The 17,359-nt window shown below is 35.7% G+C and overlaps 1 protein-coding gene across 3 annotated transcripts in view; it reads left to right on the plus strand.

Moving 5' to 3' along the window:
- The window catches only part of LOC108721717 (protein Tob1), a 74,628-nt gene that overhangs the window by 10,891 nt on the left and 46,378 nt on the right, over positions 1-17,359 (plus strand). The window contains exons 1-2 of one of the 3 annotated variants that reach the window (XM_018446430.1): positions 2,001-2,039; positions 8,401-8,461. The gene's annotated coding sequence lies outside the window, so the exon portion shown is untranslated. Of the gene's footprint in view, positions 1-2,000; positions 2,040-2,146; positions 2,249-8,400; positions 8,462-17,359 lie in introns of those variants that run through there. The other 2 variants (XM_018446422.1, XM_018446404.1) reach the window with 2 other exon arrangements.

Genomic DNA, 17,359 nt, shown 5'->3' on the forward strand with positions numbered 1-17,359 from the left:
TTTTTTCCACTTGTCACATACGATACACGTCACCGTAATACGTATACATTTTTACGTTCATTATCAGCTTGTATATACACGAATCATATGCGTGCTCATGTATGCGTCAAACACGCATGAATAGGCAAATTGCATTACCGTAGATGTTACGAGAAACTAGTTCGAACCAAACCAACAACGGGCAATAACAAGTTTTGCGAGGCCGACGCGACGCGACGCCGCTATTTCGAGATACATCACGGCACTGCCAAACGTACATATCCTCTCAAGGTCGTCACAGGTCCGCGGATATCACGTCTTCTCTCCCTCTTTCCTCGTTGCGTTACGTAACGCGATCTTAATCGACTTTCGTAATCTCTGTTAGCGTTTCTTTTCCTCGCGAATTCACTTACCAAATTCCACAATATTCTCAAGCAGAACACAAGTCATCGTAACGTAATGATTCCAAAATGGCTTCCATAAAAGTCATTTTTCAATCATTTACAATTCATTTTAACGTCATGTTGACGTTATTATGACTTATTATTCTGCTTCTGGGTTACCTTAAACGTAATACTTGATCTTTCTTTTAACACGATATGTTTTCTAATAATATTTTTAAACTGTCAGATTTTTTGCATCCAAGTTTTACGTTTGAGGAGGAGGAATATATGTTCCTCTCATTTATGAAGATAAGAGACAGCTCTTAAAAGTCATTTTTCAATCATTTACAATTCATTTTAACGTCATGTTGACGTTATTATGACTTATTATTCTGTTTGGGTAACCTTAAACGTGATGCTCGATTTTTCTTTTAACACGACATATTTTAATAATATTTATAAACCGTTAAATTTTTTGCGTCTAAGTTTTATATTTGAGGAGGCGGAATATATGTTTCTCTCGTTTATAAAGGTAAGAGGCAGCTTTTATAATTTTATTTTATAATCTTATCTCAGGAAGCTTAAAGAGAGAAATAATTAAATGTTAAACAAGATACTGACGATGAACGAGATAATGAAGCAAGCTGGCAATAGGAAACCTAGGAAATCTGTTCTAATCTAGACAACACGGAATTAATTTTAACTCAGCAAATAGTAATTCGCGAAATAGTTTCCCTACTACGTGACATTGTGTGACGTAATCTCTGAACTTTTCTGTGTAAATAGATAAGCAAAATGCGTGTCTGCGTCTTTCGTGTGGAGCACACACGACGAACGTTTAATCCACTACCCGTTAGAAAGAGGTTGGAATCTGGCACGCGCGATCGATTTTACGTTGCATCAATTTTAAAAAGCGATAATCAGTTTTACGAGAAGAATATAAAAAAGCATAATTCATTTTAGGAAATTCGGATTTTTATATCAACTATAAGTTAGTTTTTCGATATTTTTTTATATAATCGTTCCTAGTTTCAATATAAGATAAACTCATTTGCGACCACACATCAAATATTACGTTAGCAATCGTTTCGCTCGTAAAAGAGTCGTAGGCTCCTTATTTAATATTTGAAGAAAATTTCTAAGAAAATATCTTCTAGATATTCGAGTTTACTAAGCTTTCAAAACCTCCAAAACATTTAAAACCTTCGAGTTTTGACTCAAAATAGATTCAAATGGATTCAATCATCCATTAATACTTATAAATATTGATAGTGATTTAAATCACTGACAAAGCGTTAATGCGAATTCATTCATGAGGCATTCGTGATAATTGCGCGTTCATGCGAGACCTGTCTCCGGAAAAATTCACCGGGAAATGCATCGCGTTTGACCGACTTCCCGCGTGCGTGCGTACCTCTGCCCGTATGTGTGTAAAATAATCTTTCGGATGGCGCCACCATCGCCGCCCTACCTACGGGCGGGTCCATACTGGGTCACGGGTCGATCTTCGCAACGTAACGTTCCAATTCGCGCTTGATATTGATCTGAGCTTTTCCGCCCACGTTACAAAAGCTCCCGGCGACCTGGCTTCCTACGTACGTCCCCGGCGCAGATAGAGCAGAGAATTACCAAAGGGAGAAACACTCGCAGCTCACTGAAATGCCTCCAAAGAAGCCGGTAGTGTTATCTCCGTAATGACCTATTGGACTGTCCTAGATTCCCTCGCGAGTGACGAGTGTCTGGATTTTTTCTTTTTTTTCCTTTTTGAACGATTTCCGAATGTATTCCTATTAGATAAAATATTTTATCTGATATCAAGACAAAAAGAAAGATTCGAGATTATTAGAACAGATAGTACTCAACTGGGCGCAAATCGTTCAATCAACGTAAGTAAAAAAATTAATTACGTTAAATATAGAAACGATTTTCTTTTTTTGTTGTATAAATGGTTTAAATCTGTATAATTTTTTCAAATTAATTCTACTTATTTTGCATATAAGTACAATCGTTATATACCGCGATTTACATTGTAAAGCAAAACATGAAATATCTTGTTAAGTATTTCTTTCTCGATGTCCTTCTTTTGATATTTTTATATGTGGAAAAATGAAAGGGATCGATTTATGCGGAAAGATAAAAATTTGTTCAAGTTATTTATTCTTTAACAAGATTAATTAGTTAATCTATATTGATTAAATATATGTTTTTTGCTACTTAATTATTTGCCTTCTACGTTCTGAAACATATTTTTAATTTCTCGTGTCTACATACTAGATCAAATAACCAGATACAAAATTAGCAAGGACATGTGTTTGTATTATATATTAAATATACGGAATGAGTATCGAAAACTAGAATTTGTAGGTAGATAAAAGGTGGCCTGAAACACTTTGTATAGTTATTATTATTTATCATATTGTATCATTATTTATATCTAAATAGAGATATTATGTCAAATATCGGGAATAATGAGCTTCAATAGTTTGCATACGAAATAATGGAGAATTTCCGTGCGAGATGCGTACACAAATCGAATTGCTGGCAGCCACCGCGTCAAGTTTAATTTCGCGACTTCGATCAATTTTAATTGATGCGGGCGTGTTCGGCTCGGACGAAGAACTTAAACTCGACAGCAGTGAAACTTACTCTCCGGCACCATGACCGAACGCGGTTCAATAACCTCGCGTGCTACGACCCGAAATTGCGAATAAGAGAGGTACACAGGCAAATGGAAGATCGCGATAGCGCAGCAGGAGCAGCGAAATATTCCGCCGCCTCCGACGCTTTTTGTGGGGATTGGTACGATGCCCGCACGATCGATTACCTATGTCCACCTATTAAAATAGACCACCCTCCCTCTTTATACGTCACCAACTTGTCCTTGAGAATTCAACCCTCGTACGACCTCCATTCGTACGTCTAAATACGACATGAGTACTCTTAATGATTCGTCATATTTCCCTCTCTCTCAATTCTCCGTATAATCTCCATCCAATATCTGGGACACTCAGTTATGTGTGTCGCACCGCACGTGTAAGTGTTTAAAAATTACACGAATTTGTCACCAATTATTGCGCTCATCAGATATCTCGGAGCAACAATGCACGTAACAGGTCAGCGAGTTGTAATAACGAAAGAGAATCATGATTTTTTTTCTTTTAACTTTTATAGGATGGAGAGCCACTACAGTGGCGCTGAAACAGTGTCATATTTTAAGACAAGGAATACAATAAATTATAGTACAGGATGACAAAAAAGTTTGGTCACAAAGTTTATCAAATCATTAATAACGTACATCTACAAAAAACTCTAGAGTGTTAGTTATATCTATATACTTAAAAAAGCTGACATTATTTATCGTCATTTTGACGCCAAAACTTTTTAACGTCAAAATGACGGTACGTAATGTCAGCTTGCTGAGTAATGTTTTGATAAATACATAAAATTTTGTAACCAAATTTTTTCATTACTTTGTATAATAAGAAAATTTTACTCAAGAGAGAAGAAAAGCTATAGGATTTTAAAAATCTGTTAAAAATTCAGAGATTCGTTCTCTATAAAAATTTCACTTGACTATTATTGTTAAGGGAAAAATTCTTAATATCGATTGAAAGTATGTTTTCTCATTTTTTTTCCACGACCCTACAATAACCATTACATGCAATTTGTACGTCGCAATTTTCTCGAGCAAATACCTTCGCTGTTAAATTACCTTTGCTCACGACAGATTTCGACGAGCTGTCGTCGCACTGATTTAAATCTTGGCGATGTAATCGAAGAGTCTTGATTCGGGTACGTCGATATTCGGTGTTCGAATAAATTCTGTCTCAAGATATATACGATTCTGCTCCGATTCTCATGTTTTTTCTTTTTTTTTTTGCCATCGTTGTGAGAGATTCAGGGAAAGATCCCGTTTCTGGGGCGAATGTTTTCCGTACGATCAATATGTCTCTCCACGTTTTCCTCCCCGTTGCCATCGTCAGAGCTACCCTCGTGCCTCTTAAAGGGTCGTTCTGTCGAAAGCCTCTTGTACTTTCCCTTATTGCCGAGTCGTGAAGACTAGCCTGCCTTGATGCCTGGTTGACCTCTTTTGCGTCTGCCAGACGTACTGTTGACCCTGGAGGACTCGAGTGCGAGAAAGTTGCTTGATTACGCGAGATGGCTCTCGTATTTTCACCTACAAGTCTGCACGCGACCACTTCGAACATTATTGTGAATGTCTATCGCGTCATAAGTTGTTGTCGCACGAGAATAAAATGATAACTTTCCTGTATTTCACACGCTTTTCGCAAAGAGATTTTTTAAAATAATTATTTCAAATAATATTATTGAATTACGATAATTTTAGATCATTATTATATTATTTACATTTTATCATTCTATCTTATATGTCGTGTTCTTTTATATATACATTTTAACTGTATTATTTTCTATGATTAGCTTACAGCGGAGTTTGTCACCGAAACTGATTATTGATTGCTTTTACGTCACTCGCAAAAATAGCAGATAAGAACTGCAGGCGGAAATAATAATTCTTTTTTCGCCGGTGAAAATGCGATTTTGTGGTACAAATGAAATTATTTCGAGTCCCAGGTCCACAGAACGAAGTCCATTGTCCAATCAGACGGTGACTGTCGACAGACGATTGTATCACACCGCAGCGACAGCAAAAAAAGGGACATTCTACTTTATTGACGGACGGGCCGCCGATCACTTTCCCCCGCGCCGTGTCACTCACGCTTGAAACTCCTGGTCTAGCAAGAAATGCATCACGGTGGCTGTAACACGCTTGCTATTATGAAAGCGATCGTTGCCACTTTGCATGAAATCCCGGAATTTCGCGCGACGAAAGTGACCAGCGCAATTACATCATTGCGCGTTTAACTTCCTATTTATTTCGAGCAACTCGAATTTGACATTGTTATCAATGTTTTTATATGTCGATTCCTTATTTCAAAATTGGTACGATTCAAAAACATAATTTTCAAATTATTACCATGTTTAATATATAAGTTAAATATATAAACATTACTTCTCATCAGTCATCAGAAGTGAACTAACTTCATAAAAAATTGTCAAAATTTACACACACAGCAAGGGCTGGTTTAAAAAAATCATCATAATTAAAAGAAAAAAATGATTTTTTTAAAAAGTTTTTTTTATTAACGAAAATGACAAAAATGACATTTAATAATATTAACTTTCAAAGAGTGGGTGGAGGTCTATTTTAAAAATCTTACAGCTTTTCCTTGAATGAGATTTGTTATAATTCATTAGTTTATTGTATTCTTTGCTTTAAAATATGACACCGTTTCAGCATCACTATAATGGCTTTTTTTTGTAAAGGTTAAGAATATATTCTTTTTGCAAATATTATGTGTGTGTAATTAGTCAATTTTCTATTAAAAAATAGTTTTTCCTCTTTTCTGGAAAAGTTCATTTTTTTAGTTCACTTTTGAAGTAAGGGAACGGTATATATAAATATATCAGTCAAGTGTCTCTTGTGATCGGCTATAATGACGTCAAATCCTTCTCGGTTTTAGAATATTGATTTTTCTAAAATATTCCTAGAATTTTAGAGTCTCATTAAAACGAAGCGAGATGTCATGCACGATGAGGAAATTTCCTCTCGGTACATCAATTTTGAGGAGAATTCCAACGGAAAATATTTTGCGTGCATCGATAATCGATGACACGCTGCATTCGCGAGTCCTACCGTTTTAGAATATTTATTATGAGGCACAGTGTGTGTGTTATTTCGGACTCCGTGGCAGACATCCGATTTTTCTCCGACGATTGTATTTCGTCGCGCGGCTGCATGTTCTTTTTTTTTTCTCCTTCTTTCGGAGATTTCGAAATTGGATCAGGTCAACCGTACGGGGAACGTGACTCACGGGTGTATTTCGCGAAATTTCCTTGACGTCGTGGACGGAGATTACGACATTCCTTTGTGCGATCGTCACGAGATCGCATTAAGACCCGACGTTGTTTTTTAACAATGTGAGCAACATCATCTGTTCTTCCTAAATACCCAATAATACGCGCAAATTAGCGATAACGGGAAGTCTATTGTTTATATTGACATACGTATCGTTGAATCACTATTGATGCTTTCGCTAAGGAAGTCGTAAAATTGAAAATGAGTGGAATGTGTGTGCGCAATGTGTGTCACTAAACGTATTGGATTAGAAACTTAGGTCAATAATTTTTTTTCTCTACATTTTTTATATTTTATTTTTTTCTACATTTTACCGAATATTTTTTTCGCAAGTTTTTGTAGGAAGAGAAAGTGCGCATGTATGTGTGCATATGTAGTGCAAAAATTAAATTATTACAAAAGTAAAATTTTGTAGAAACTTAAAAAAAAACTTCTTTTGAAAGCTTAAAAGCTTTCAAGTACATGCGTATTTTTATGTATTTTTATGTATTATTAATACCTATATATGGAATTCATTATTAACATTCTTTAAATTTATCGGGAAATCAATAAATTTATTATTTGTTGTTCAACTAAAATACGATATAAGAATTTTATAGAAAGAAATTAAAAAGCGATTAACGAAGATAAAATTCAGAAGATCGGCATATTACTCCCTTATTTCAAAAGTGACAAAACTCAAAATACATGATTTTCAAATTTGCGATAAATGAAGTAAACATTAGCCTATCAATTATTAAAAGAAGTAACTTAATTTCGTAGAAACTCATAAAAATCGTCACAACTCAGAAAGCATGGTTTAAAAAAATCTTCAAAATTATCACAACTCATAAAGGTTTTTTTAATGGTCGTCAAACGAAAATGACAATGATATTTGATCATGTTAAAAATATATTTTTTGCTGATATTATTTGACTAGTCAATAATTTTCTGTCAAGTTGAAAGTCTCCTCTTTTCTAGGAAACTTAGTACGGAAACCATAGACATTGCTCAAGACTCGAGATGGTCTTAAGCTAATGCTTGAACCAATCAGAGAGCCGTATTAGCATCTTAAGACATTGCTTGAGATTAAGACCGGACTATGGATTCCGGCCCTGATCTCTCAAGTTACGTCGCTTTAGAAGTAAGACAGCGATGTATATCATCCATAAATTCTCAATGAAGTTGTTTCATATAAGTCATTTGCACAAGTACATTGTGTAAACAGCTCCGGTAGCCGCAACACGCACGCACAGTCGCACGAACTTTAACTTGTAAACTTTACTAATAACACTTGATGACTGCTTGAAGTTCACGGTCACGATAATTATGAACTTTCGTTCTGCGTGATCCGCGTGTACTTTTTTCTGCGATTATGTAACTTTTCTCATTTTTGTTGAATGGCTTCTTCAAAGGAACTTTACGCATAATCTTTGATATTGGCTCGATTCTTTCTAAACTGCAGTTTACAGTTTTCAAAAGTGAAATAGTGATTCCGCTGTATCTGTTGCAATTTTGAGCCGCGTGCAACAAATGTCATTTGTTAGACGTCTTGCCAAAACATCGTTACATTTGTGAAAATCTGGCGCACACGTTTAAAATTGCTACGAATTAGAAATCCTCTATCAGAGTCAAGACAGCTACTTTTTATTAGTCTGTCATGTTTTTAGCAACTTCTGAGAGAAAGAGAGAGAAAGAAAGAGAAGAGAAAGATAGGACAGAAAAAGAAAGAAATAGTATAAATATGTATCCTGTCTCGCTTGATTTTGCTAAGACTAAAGACTGCACACAAAACGCGGCTCGTAGCCAAACTTTGATTAGAGGGTTTCTACTACGAGCGGCCGGGAATGTCTCACTTAATCGATAATGATGGGGAAAAAACACGGGGATTAAATCTCGGAGATTTATGGCGTCTTGTAAAAAATCTCTGGCGGAGCGTAAAGTGGATATAATTACACTCTTTTATTAAACAAAGCTGCGGTTCATTTCCGTCGCAGTAAAAATTGATTCGTGAATTCATGCGTGTAATTGATAATCGATATATATATGCATGTATATATATATATATATAATTTAACGCCGCAAATATGTATATAACCGGTATTTCTTGTGTGCTTGCAGCTGAAGGACGTGCTCGAAACTCAAGAATAGAACAGAGGCAGATCTCCACAGGAACAATAAGGTAACTTTCCTGCTGCAGATAATAGCCGCATCGCGCCGTCGCGTGCGTGAATGCGTGTACAAAGAGCCGCGGAACTCTCTCGCGTTCGATTTCGCGTTCTCAGATGACGGAATGCGGCGCGCGCTTCCTATACAAGATAACGAAATTCACATAACGGTCTGACAGAAAAGCCTTGCAATTAACCTTTAGCGCGCTCATAACGCGCTATTAGTGCTCATCTATCGCGTCGACGCAGATTTATTCCACGTTATGTAAATCCCGGCAGAGAGATCACAATGATACACATTAGTGCTTGTCATTGTAATCTCTTCTCGGAAGTGGCAGTCGATATATTGATTTAAATCCGCGATTAGCACGATAAACGATACTTCTTGAGAACAACGTCAAGACAAACCGATTGGTGATGATTTTTTTTCTTTCATATCACAAAAAGGAAAGATTCTTGCATATCAGTTCGATAAGACCAATTTGCAATTATGAAAATAAGGCGCAATTACGAAGTATAGTATGACGCGCTTTTGATTCAGCCTATCGATTCCTGATAAAACGTTTAACCAGCGGGACATTACCATTGATCTCGGTCTACCGCAAATCCAGTTGACCAGCTTGACATTTGGTTGATAAGCGGAATTTACGAGCTCGATCATAAATGCCGCTTATCAAAAGTACGATATTTAAACCGCATGGACCATCGCATGTCCACGATATTTACGTATACCTTGTGGAAATTATGGCGATGAGTATAGGGAACAGATTATAGGTAGAATTATCTATTGTATGCAAACGCATTGTCTCTTATAAAGCGCGCGAAATGTGTAGACTTTCAAATTTATGAAATTAATTTCAAAATTAGAAGTTTTATTAATTATTATCTATACTCTAATTTATAACCAAGCTTTATTACAACTCTGTTAAATGGACCAATATAAATATATACTATATAAATGCTACAACATATTAATTTCAATTAAGAAGTTGGATATATTAAAAATTAATTTTAATTTAGTTTCAAATATATGTTATTAATTTTGTCAGTGTGCTGTAAATTACAACGATGGCGATTTTATATCAATATCTAAGCATTATTGTTCTTCATCTACAGGCATATCCTAAATCATATGTCATTTTTCTTACAATTATACTATCGCGGCATTTTTTCTTACTGTTAGTACTATTGCGTTTACCTCGCTGATTATAATTCCTCACTTTGCACGAGGGCCGCTACGAACATCCGTTCGCTACAACAACGCTATTTATGCCACTTGCTCTGGAAATAGTTTCACTGGCTGACTTCCAGATGATATTTTTCACTTCCACGTTAAATTCGTGGCGCGTAAGTTAACAGAGCGGCAGACAATCGATGACCCATCCGATTCAGGTGCAATGCATAACAATAAAGTTGCTAATGCATAATCATAATGGCAGCCAGTTGGGATCAACCTTGTATTCTGGCGCGAAATTTATTTTATGCAATACCCATGGATTAAATCGAAAATTCTAATTCAATTATATATAGAGAATAAACTCTTCATATAAAGATTGGTGCACGTATTCCTATATATAAAACGCGTGAAGAATAATAAATCAGACATATACGAATAGTTTCTAACGTAATAATTATTATAATTGCAATTTTATTTCTCCCTGTATACATAATCCTCATTTTAAAATTTTACGTAAAATTAGGAAGTGTATAAAGTTTGTGCTTTTTCAATTAATGCATTGCACCAGACGTTTTTAATTAAAAATGTGGATATTTAACATATAGTCGACCCTTAATTAATCTTACTATTGTAAAAAATGTAATATCAGGAAAAATGAAAAATTCAAGGTTTAAAAAAGAGATCATAAATAGCATTATAATGTTCGTCGTATATTTAATGTTTAGTATCTTACATAACCTTGTCTCGATACTACAGTATTCTATTTTTGTTACTCATTACTCAAAATAAGACAATGATGATCTATCAGAAATCTATTTCGAAATATTTAGCTCATATTTGGCGGACCGTTCGTTCACTGAGTAATTCAATGAATACACGGAAAGAACAATTTTGCTGAAAGACCTAAAATTTTAGTTTGATGCAAATATGAAAATAATTTTGTTAGACCATTAAAATAATTACGAATCTCAAGCATGATGAGCAATGTTGCAAAAAGTTTTGACATTTTAACAAGCAGTTCGAGCATTCTACATAATTATTTTGATGATTCAACAAAATTATTTTCAGATCTATCTAGCTAAATTTTTAGATATTTCAGCAAAATCATCCTTTTTGTGTAACAATATGAATTAAATACTAGAAATATCCCTCTGAAGAGATGTATGTAATACGCTTTCTTTTAAATGTTTTATTATCTTTATCATTTTAAGCGTTTTGCCCAGGGAATTCTTTCTACCATTACGAATCTCTAAAACGCGCTTGCGAAACCTAAGTGTCTCGTCCACCGGCAATGACTTCGAATGTTTACAACGCACGCGATTGGAACGAAATCGTGATTGGAAGCGATGCCGAAGAGACATGCGTATATACCGTCACGTAATGCAGATATATAATAACGCCTCTAATAATACGGCGAGGTCGTTCTTCCCCAATCTCCCGTAGATGCTTGCGAGTCTCGCGGCCGTTACGACATACCACATTGATTTAAATTTCAGCTGTATCGCCAAGCGGGGTCCCTAATGTCCCCGCGGCGCGACAATAAATCGCCATAGTGGCGGTTCCTGCGCCAGCGTCGTTGCACGCAAAGTGCCGCGAAAGCTGGCACGCGTTTGCCTTTATTACAGGACGAAGAAAATCGAAAGGTTTTCTTTTTAGTGTCCTCTCGAACAGACGCTCGGGATCTGTACGAGTTACATGATGCACAATAAAAAATGATTAAGAATTTATCATTCAATTTTTTGTCATTCAAGATTATGAATGTATTAACACTATATAGCCTACGAATGTTTTTTTATTTATTAAAAAGATCAGACGAATAAATTACTATGAAAATAAAGAAAATAATGAAAAATAAATATTTCATTAATATAAAGGACATATAAATTATTGAAAAATCGAAAAATTTCAGAATCCTTTTACACAAGAAATATAATATTAATATAAAAATAGAAACGCTCAATAATGACTACTGATGACAGGACAATAATGACTTCGATGTTAAATACATGGGAGGTTGAATGCAACAATAATTTTATTTGTCATTTACATTTTATTATTTCTAATTAAATGTGAAAAATTGAATTGATATTTTCCGCGAGAATTTATGACAATAATTAACATTTGTTCTCGATATCAATTATTCTTATATACTGTATAGCTCGTGAGCTTTATCTCTTTCGTCGCGCTTGTTATGTAATCAATGTGGCATGGCCAAAGACAACAAAAGCGTCACGCATTCCGTTACGGAATTGTTTTACACTATATATCTAAAGTCCGATTTTTCACAGAGTTCACGGTGCGGATTTCGCGAGCGTGTTTAGAATTATATACGGTAAATCGCAGCTGTTTGCTCGTACGAAATGGAATTTATCCAATCTAGGTGAACAAAAACACGTGTTATGCGTGTGTTGTTAATTTAATTTCAGTCAGCTGTTAATAACTGTAAGATTAAACTATGATTGTAATCGCAAAAGAGGTTTTTTTATGCACTGCAAAAATAAAATGTTAATTTTAACTTAAAGGTATGGATGGACTTTCTAAGCATATAAAAATGTTAGAATTAACATTTTTGTGTCAATTTTAATATTTTTGCATGCTTAGAAAATCCATTATACATCTTTAAGTTACAATTAACATTTTATTTTTTATAGTGTACATATTCTTTTTTTTATATTTGTTTATATATTCTTTTCTTATATATATCTAGCAAATTTCGCATTGTGTGCTGTGCACGCACACACGGCACGCATGCACGCGTGCAACAGTCTCATTCACGCTGGCACAGCCGGTCACTCGGTCGGCCGTGATATTCCTGGGATGACACACGGCGCGCACCTTCGCCTCGTCGGAGATGAGACCTCTCTATTTATAAATGTGGGTCGACGTGGCACTCGACAGTGCGTTTCATCATTATTACGGCTTCGAGGGAACACATGGAAACGCGACAAATGGCATCAATCAAAATTTTTGGATCATACATTTTTTTTGGCGTTATTCGAAATTCTAAAGATAACAATGCCACAGTCGATCTGCGCGGCGGATGAGTGGAACGAGTGAAACAGCGTTATTTATCGGTTAAAAATAGAGGAAAGAGTTATATATAAAATACGCGTTATATTCTAAAATATATAAATAATGCATGACTCGTCTCGCATGCGCATTTTCAGAACTCTTGTGTTTTTTCCGACAAAAGTTCCAGTTCTATTTCGGTTTTCACCCCATCTCACATTGTCAGACACTGCCCCATTTACGATATCCAATGTTATTTAAAACAATGTCTCTGTAATAATTTCTTTCTGTGTTTATTGTTGTCGTCTGCAGTTTATTATTGCACATGTTGGCGTGGTTGCGGATGAACTTTCTAAACAAGTTACTTCGGTCGTCGCGTCGTGCGCATCGCCATTCTGCCGGCCCATCAACTTTCGCAGAAGTGACGGCGGTCACGAAACTCACGAAGCGTACTCTGAAGAAAAAAGAAGAATATATTCGCTCTAATTCGCTCGGCGCGAATTATATTTTACGCCGTCGAGTAGCGGCAACAAGGTTAGCGAGTCCTCGAGAGGAGTTCTCGAGAGGAGCTCTCGTCAGTCGCATTCGCTCGTAACTGGAAATTGCACCTCTGCTTCGCGCGTGAAGGCACGAGGAGCGAGTTAGATAAGAGAGAGTCATGAGAGAAAGGGAGAGAGAGAGAGAGAGAGAGCACGTTCGTAAACACGATTAAAAGGGATCAGCACGAATTTCGCCGGGCGCGTTCCCGTTGAAGCACGGAGATTTCGGAAGTCTCTCTCTCTCTCTCTCTCTCTCTCCTTAAATATATTAAAATGTCCAGAAGTACTAGTAGTATCGTTGTTTTGGCTACTTCTCGTTACGTGCTATTTAATCCGACACAACAAATGTGTGCTTCTTTTATCGCTTGGTCTTTTCGTGTATATTATAAATTGAAAAAAAATTTTTTTTTTTATAAAAAAAGATAGATGCCTCAAACATGAGCTCACCTCGTAACATCATAATTATTAATAACATTTTTTTGTACTTGACCTAAGTGACGTATTGCGTTAAAAATTTATTATTAAATTCCATTAAATTTATTAATCTTAAGCTAACAATGACTAAGTCATTCGGTATTCGTTAATTTTCGAAGATTATTCATGTATTTCCTTTATATTTCGAGTGTCAAAAATCAAATTCGAAAATTGCTACTGTTTTCCTATTGTTTTGTGTATACTATACGGAGCGCGCGCGCGATACTTTTTGATTATCTAATAAAGTATAGGTCAAAGATGACTCAATAACAGCCTTCCAAAGAATATGTCTCCTGAAAGTTAAATAGAATAAAGATAAGGATTGTGTGTTGGCATACACAATTTTATCTCGTCGAGAATTTTATGAGACATTTCTGACAGAATATAACCATATTTTCACTTAATGAGATCGCGGCACCGTAGTCAAAAACAAATTAGTAGAATCTGGTTTTTGTTAAAGCGCGATGGGTTTGACGAGGACGAGGACAAAAACTGTCGGGCATGCGAGAGAACATCGACGCAATCGTCAGACAACAGTGGGTACCTACATGAAAGCCGTGTTTTCAATCTCGCAGCGAGGCGGCGCGGAACGGAATGCGTATTCGTGACATTTGAAGGGGTGGTCTTAAATTAAAACGGTTAGAGCGGAGGAGCCGAGTTGGTAGAGCGTTAAAGAACGCAGCGATTGCTACACCAGCGTTACTTTTGGCTGTGGTTCATCACTCTGAACGGTCGCCTTCTACTTCTTCTTCTTCTTTTGCCACGTTAATATGTTCAATTGACCAATCTGACTTTGCCATTTTTCGGCGTCGTATTTTTAAAGACGCGTCTCGGTAATTGATTCAATACTGATTTGATGAAAAATTTGTTGTTTATGCTGCGTAATAACAGATTCTTTAAATCTTGGATCTTCGCGCATATCAATTGACGCGTCAAATTAATCTCATTGACAGCGGATAAAGCTTGTAACTTTGGACTGTCTGTTGAATGGAGAAACTGATTTAGCAAATTTTAATAATATTTATCAACTCGAAAATTTATCAACTCTTTTTTACAGCAAAAAAACTGTTATTCTTTAACATAACAATAGTGCCTGTTGTCTGTTATAATTTTATCTCTAATTATGTTGACCTCGTGTGCAAAATAAGTCGAATAAAAATACATCAGGGACAATCGTTAAAAAATATTTCATCGCGTTGAAGGGAAGATTAAATACCGAAGATTAAATATCCACTACATCTTTTTTTCCATTCTGTTGTAATAATCGCAAATATAACGTAAACTATTAAAAAAGTGATTCGAAGAGGAAAAAACTTTTACAGTCTTTGTAAACGATTTCAACGATAATTGCTGTGAACATTGAAGGTATATAAGAGAATTAATTTCTATTTAAAAGCATTGTTAGGATCGCGATTTATATGAGCCGTTTATGGGCATCTCTCGGAACTGCGTAATAAGCGACGAATAATTATGGAAAACATCGAATGAAAACGTGCCGTTGTAGGAAAATTCGTATAATGCATAGTGATGTCGTTACGGTGAATTAAGATACCACGTGCGACTGCGAGGCAGGCTAGTATATATACATATATAGTTACCGGTACTATTCCACCACTATCTAGCCGCTACCGCTTTTATCGCTACGCTTTATTACATATCGCGGCTGGCTGGCTGCTGCCAGTACTATTCCACTGGATCGAAAAGTCTTGCTACTTGCAGCACGTTTTCAAACACAAAACACGACACTTCGCGAATCATTGTGACTCAGATGACGTACGAATTGTGCTGCGTAACGATCTGTGACGAGTCTTTTAGCGATAAAGCTATCGATCAAATTTGCTGAGACATTGTCGTGGAAACTGAGCATCGTACATATATTTGAAATTGTTGTAATATGTTTAAAAAAATTGTAAAAGTATAGCTCTCTTAAACCATAATCAAAATCGATATTCGAGCCTCTTCTTTCTCTCTCACATAAACGACTGGTGTTTGATGTATTTAATACCTACACTTCGAGTGTATATATCCCCGCATGAGTATAATGGAAAAGATAGGGTTAATAAGAAAACAATGGGCTTTATGAGGACGTGCTCGTCTGTACTTGCCGCAATATTGTTGAAATACGCAGTTAATAACATGATTTCCTTTCATGGGCGCTGAACAATAGACGCGTCCTACGTCATGGACTTATTTCCTACTGTCAAAATTTATTTTGACGCGACCGGAAGGAAAAATTCAAGGACACCGATCCACGTCGCGCGACAGGCGATATCGAGGAGAGGGGACGACACGTCGTGCTATATCGTAACATCGTAAATTATGCTGTTGTTACGTCAACGACGCTTATGCCGTTGCGTTAAATAATCGTCAGGACGACTGCAAGCGTGCACCGGCTCAAGGTCGTTCATGCGAGAACGCGAATGTTCGATCCATCTCATTGTTGTTAATAATGCAACGTATTAATTACATTTTTTATCTAATTAATGTGCCTCTCCATACACTAGCCTATTCGTTATGAAGACATGAGTAATTTCCTTATTATGCTTCATTTTTCATGCTTTACCGCGTTCTGCATAACAGATTTACTGTTATGTCAAAAAATTTTAATTACTGTTATACTAATAATAAAAACGGACAATATTAAAATAACCCTCCGTGAACCAAGTGAAAAATCATATGCTATACTTCATCATAAATATACTGTAATTTAGTGGTTGGTAATTGATTGGTAACAACGCACTTTCCAGTTGCACGAAATCGGCAACACATACGCGCGATACTTTTTAAGAAGTTATAGAAATTCTTGCTGAGATATGTCACACTCCATCTAGTTCACGGAGGGTTAATTATGTAACTCATGATATATTTTGATGTAAATATAAATAATTTATATTGCAAATTTTATTATCTCTCTCTCTACCAATAATCTTTCATATACTACATTTGCAATTATATGTTGATATTCATCAATTTAAAGCTAATTGATGCAAAGTGTGAGATGATTAAATTTGCACGTATCTACTAAAAAGAGATATCTCGAGAGATTAGATTAAAATTCGTACTTCAACGAAGGATCAAATGAATAATTCCGATCGACTCGACATATCACGATATAATTTATATTGTTGTACGGATCGTTAAAAGCCATCATGCGAGCATTGAAAGGCACGATAAACCATAGTAGTTTAATCTATTTCTCGTGCGAAATAAATCAGGTTTTATCGCGTCGATAACAGTAGATCCCTAACCGAGAGAGCGCCGGACTACCTTTCAATAAGAATTCGTTAGTCGATTCTGAATTTCTTATCGTTCGAAAGAGCGAAGTCGGAAATCGTATCCGCTCTTGATCGCACGAATGTGAAAAGTTTCTTCCTACATATTTCTTACTAGAAGGGTATCATTTTATCTCTTTTTTTATCTCATTTACAGACTATATCTCTTACGAATTCTAATCAAGACTTGGAGTCCTAAAAAGTTTTGAGGTTTAAATAAAGTGATTGAATTCTTTTATTACGTTAATGCAAAAATCATTTTGTTTTACATCAAGTTTTGTATTGTGAATAAAGTTAGAAAATTAAAGTTTTTTGGAGAAAAATAATAAACAAATTTCTCTTTAATTTAATAAAAAAATATAGATACTGAAGTCTCCGTGATAGCAATTTTGCAATGATTTTGCTGAAACTTTTCGATTTTATTTAACATCACTGTTAAAT

The sequence above is a fragment of the Mycetomoellerius zeteki genome, unplaced genomic scaffold (assembly GCF_001594055.1).
Source record: "Mycetomoellerius zeteki isolate Tzet28-1 unplaced genomic scaffold, Tzet1.0 scaffold105, whole genome shotgun sequence".
Lineage (NCBI taxonomy): Eukaryota > Metazoa > Arthropoda > Insecta > Hymenoptera > Formicidae > Mycetomoellerius > Mycetomoellerius zeteki.